Below are 5,291 nucleotides of genomic sequence, written 5' to 3'. Positions count from 1 at the left end.
TTACGATGTCATCGCCCGCGCCGAAGAATAATTACTCATTAATTATTTTTAATTACAATCATTTTGATAACATGGAATTCGCTACTTTGGGACAGGCGTTTGAAACATGAATTAAGTACGAATTTTATTTGATAACGTCACGGTTTTTGCTGTTATCATCAAGACCTGTAACCATGCGGGATATTAAAGCATATTATTCACCATGTATAACAATTTAAATAACGAAGGCCAAGGCCAAGTGGCAACAGGACAGTGGTCTGCTATTTTATTAGCATTTGGCTAGAATCTAATAGATAATCCATTAGCCTCATAGCGATTTCACGAGTATGGAAAACAACTACAGTATTATAATCTTTCACCGTTTGTACACTACCTCGAAAAGACTAACGATAAAATACTTCAATACCAGGAGAGCAGCGACTAACTGTCACCGTGAAGCATGTAAACTATATAGCTGAACGCTAGACTTAAACAAATAGTCACGAGTTGCTAGCTACTCAAGCTTAGCGTTCCTAGAACACGGAAATAATTCTATGTCTATAGGCGTATAAAAACACGTTCTTGTGCGTTGATATCAGCTCATGCGTGTTCAAGCCTTTATAAATCTTAACGTATACAGCGGATAGCACATTCGCGAAATCTAGCGTTCACATAGAAGCAGACGACAGGACGAAATTAGCGAAGAAGTTTTTATACCAGCGGGGGGGGGGGGGGGGGGAGACGCCGCAAATGAGCGTGTCATTTAATATAAATGTATTCAATTAACCGACTATGTAATAGTTGTGATGAAGTTGAGCCCACGAGAACTACTATAGATTGGTCCGCAAGCTCTCGCAAATGCAGTTTTTTTATAAGCTATCTTTAAGATTAGTACGCGATAGACTTGTGGTGCTGAATTTGTTTGCCGCGCGCCCTCGTCGGGCCGTTGTTAGCACGAAACATTTCGACTTGCCTCGCCACTACCAGGATCTATTTACACATTAAACAGTTATTTATATCTAGTCGAGGTTATACTATCGTAATTAAAGACAAGATGTAGGTACATATTCTGTTTACGTCATCAACATTTTGTCTCAAGCCAATGCTTTTTTAGTTAATGACCACTGAACGCGCACACGGCAGACTAGTCGTGCCATTCTGCGCGTCGCGTAACGGTACTCAAACAAGGCGGGTGAAGTTTTCTAATTATTTCACTTGGCCAACTGATTGAAAATTAGTTAGAATACATTATGAGTAAATAATTAGTTATATTCTTTTGGTAATATTAGCATACTATAGTGATCAGTATGTTGTGCAGTATAGCGCTAGCGCTATATTAGCTTTATTAATTAGCTTGTTACTGATTAATTATCAGATACTGACCTATTATAACGAACGTACTTCGAGAGGTTTGTAAGCAACGCGTAACTTCTGAACACTATCTGCGCAACTTTGATTACTTCGTCTAGTACCTGAGCCCAAATGAGTATACACTTACGCACACACACGTATATATATATATATATTATATATATATATATATATATATATTAGAAGGGGAGAGAGATGGTTGAGTTTGAGAGGGGGGTGACAGATAATAGAGAGAGAGAGAGAGAGAGAAGAGAACGAGAAAAAAGAAGGAGACAGAGATAGATAGCTAGATCGATATATAATATATATATATATATATAGATAGATAGGATAGATAGATAGATAGATAGATAGATATAATAGATAGATTAGATAGATAGATAGATGGAGAAAGCTAGAGAGAGAGTGTGAGAGAGAGAGAGAAGAGAAAGGCGAAGAGAGAGAGAGAGGAAAGAGAGAGAGAGAGAGGGAGAGAGAGATGAGTAGAGAGATGAGAAGAGAGAGACGAGAGAGAGAGAGGAGAGAGAAATGATGGTAAGCTCCCGTTGTGTCATAAGCAATAATAAGTAGAAATAAATATGTACATCATGCACATAACTATATATGTATATATATATATTGTGATATATGCACATAACGAAGCTCGTTCCGTATCCCGCTGCTCGTATCCAAGCTTTCACCGAGACTAGATAGTGCGAGAACCTTATTATCTATAGAAATATCCGTAAGTACAGCCTCTTTCATCGTCGATAGACTACGCCCAGTCGTATACGGTCCATGTAACTTAATTCATTTGCCCATCGGCAGACGTACGTTTGACGGGCAATCGCGGGGCGAGCCTTTTAATTTTCGCAGCGTGTCTTTTCCGTGTGATCTCGCGTGGCGATCGAGTAGCCGTGCACATGAAAGTGAGGAGAGCGCGTCCGCCAAAAGCTCAATAATATCGCCGCCAGCCTGCGACTTGTAACGGTGGAATTAGCCGCATGACTGCATGTTAGTAAGTAATTTTTTTCGTCTTTCGCTGGCAATATTACTCCTAAGGTTCATGGCAGTACTCAAAGCAATTGACATAGATATGATATTTGGTAAAAATGAATGATCCCATTACTAATTGTCATATATACTAGCTTATTTTAGGTTCATTAGGGAAGTATACCACGGTAATATTATCGTCTGTTTACACAGAAATACCCGGATGTCTAATATTTATCGTGAGCCCAAAAGAAACTATTCACTGTCAGATTCAAACTCTTTGACTACAGATAGTATTTCAGTGATTTGTTACATTTTTGATGCTCCACCATACAGGTATGCAACATTGCAGCCGCCAGCCTAACGGTAAAGACAGTTAGACCCATGCATTGGCTGATATTGATGCGCCGTGACACCTGCTCGCGGATATCAGGTTGACAGTGTCATCAATAAAGGTATATCTATATCTATATAACAGCTAGGAATCAGTCGTGTAGGCCACGATAGGCTGCTATAGTACGATCAGTTCCCAGCTGCCATGGTGTAAGGTCCGTAATTCCCGCCATAGATAGTTGTGCCGGTTGTAGCCATGCGGTGTGTTGCGTTGTTAGAAGTCTCCACATTTGCACATTTTAGACTTCACATAGACCAGAAAACCGCCCTGGTTTCAGTTTGAAAAAAAAAAAATCAAGAGTTCATAATAGAAGACTAGAAGACTAATAGAAGACATTTCTAGAAAAGAATAATTAAATAAATATATATATATATGAGGTGTTTGGATATGAGGTGACATGAGTGAAAAGAGTGCATGCATGTGTTTGTGTTGGATACGCATTTACAACATCTTTGCCTGGACTCTGATACAAGACAGAAGCAAGAATGTTGTCCTTACCTATACTCCTCCAAGAAGCCCAGCTTATCAAAGACATAATTCATGAATAGATCCGGGGTAATGCAGCGTGGAAGGAGGGTTCTTTTTTTCTATTTCTTCTCCTCCTTCTTCTTCTTCTTCTTCTTCTTTCATCGTTATACGGATTTATTTAAGAGAGTCATGTGATATGTGCAGACCAAATTTATTCACTAGTCGCTATTTTTTTCACCAATTATAAATTTATTACTACATACTAATCATGTGCATGTGTATCGTAGGTTCCATTCAGTATAACTCTTATAACGGCGTATTGAAGATACGATCGTATAAATCTAGTGACAAAAATCATCACTCGGTTATTTACTATAAAGCTGGCTAACCCGATTACATTGGATAACCGAATAATGCCCGCAGCAACATAATTGTTGGATAATAGACTTAATAGGTGCGTTCACACTGGCGCGAATTAGCAGGCTGCAAAACCCAGTTTTTGCAGCCCGCTCGAAAAACTGAGCTTTTTACAAGTGTGAACGCAATTAGCTCACTAAATCGCGCTCAAAATAAAGAACACTTCCGACTGCTGCACTAATTTGGAATCAGCGCGCTTATTTGCACCGTGGCGTGATATTTGCACCGCGGCGATTAGCGAGATATTCGCCTGTGTGAACAACGACACAATTAGCTCACTATTATCTCCGCTATTAGCGGGCTGAGCAGCGCGGTTTTTCTTGTGTGTGAACGCGCCTAATAGTGTCACAAGTACGCGCCCATGTGTCGCAAGTTATCTCAGTAGTTCCTTTTGCATTTTTCTCATGCTGGGGGTTTTCTTATAGTCCATTTTTCGTTTTGTTCTATAATTTTGTTATATTTAATTCGAGTGGTGGAGGCGCTGCCCGAGTTCATTTCAATGAATTTTTGGTTAAGTATAATTTTACCTTGTGGTGAAAATAAAGACGACAATCAACAAAAGTCACTATTGCTTGTATAAACGTGTTGCCGGTTCTCTGGGCGCAATGGTAGTATAGGCGCCGTGGCGTCACAAGGGGTGTGCGGGGTGATGAACGCACCGGATGACACCATCAGAGGGAGTAACGCCAAAATTACTGTTTAAGTTTAATGTTAAAATAAACATAGTTTTGATGTAGTTCTTAAACGTTTTTACTTCGAATTCTATTGTTTTCTTACCGAATTTTCATTTTAACCACATTAAACTATGTAAATATAAATACAGTACGGCGGTGCGTATGGTATTGTTATTTTAATTTTGCCAATTGTTTATGTCACTACTATTGCCATTACATTCAGTAATATACGGGAATTACGATTTACGAGTAACATTAGTACAAAAAAAACATTACTAAGGATTCTGTATGGTCTGGTACGGGCGGAGGTCCATGGGGATGAGACCATGAGTTACCGCACAGTGTGACAGCAATTTTAGTGACACCGCTGTATAGGCGTCGTCCGTTAAATTGACTACGTCACGAATTTTCTATGGTAAAATTTGTAAAAAAATATTTGCAATTTTTTTACATTAAAAGTAAGAACTAACGGGATCGTATCGTATGCTATGAACGCGCTGTGTGCGTGCATACGCGCGCGTGCACGCGGGCGGGCGGGCAGGCGCGCATGCGTGTGTTCGTGGCTACGTGCACGTTTGTGTATGCGCGTGCATGTGTGTGTGTAGGTAACGTATCGTAAAATTCTTACCTCATAAGATTGTTTCTCAACTAGTTAAAAATCAAAAAAACCTGGACGATTTGATATTATGTTCCTGACATTAATTGCTTGTTATGGCCTATGTATGAGTCACGAGTGTATGTTCACATCGAACAATATAGTAAAATAGGAAGTATAATGCAGCAATTTAACCATAAAAAGTGAACAGAATTACTTATATTTTGTGAAAAAGCGACAGGAAGTATAATGCAGCAATTTAACCATAAAAAGTGAACAGAATTACTTATATTTTTGTGTAAAAGTGGAAATATTTTTTTTATTATTACTATTTCCGGTGACGTAATCACTTTAACTATTTACGGGATTATGTTTAGATGGTCACGCACTTCGTAACCTCATCCATAATAGCGCTCTCCGT

The 5,291-nt window shown here is 39.1% G+C and overlaps 1 long non-coding RNA gene across 1 annotated transcript; it reads left to right on the top strand.

Moving 5' to 3' along the window:
- The first annotated feature begins 4,716 nt into the window (after positions 1-4,716).
- On the top strand, positions 4,717-4,957 carry LOC106806022. The gene is made up of 2 exons (XR_001393494.1): positions 4,717-4,751; positions 4,881-4,957. It is a non-coding gene; the product is annotated as an uncharacterized LOC106806022 (long non-coding RNA).
- Positions 4,958-5,291: the final 334 nt, after the last annotated feature.

Source organism: Priapulus caudatus, unplaced genomic scaffold (assembly GCF_000485595.1).
Source record: "Priapulus caudatus unplaced genomic scaffold, Priapulus_caudatus-5.0.1 Scaffold137, whole genome shotgun sequence".
NCBI lineage: Eukaryota > Metazoa > Priapulida > Priapulimorpha > Priapulimorphida > Priapulidae > Priapulus > Priapulus caudatus.
Note: the sequence above shows the minus strand (reverse complement) of the source record. Positions and strands in the feature narration are given on the sequence as shown.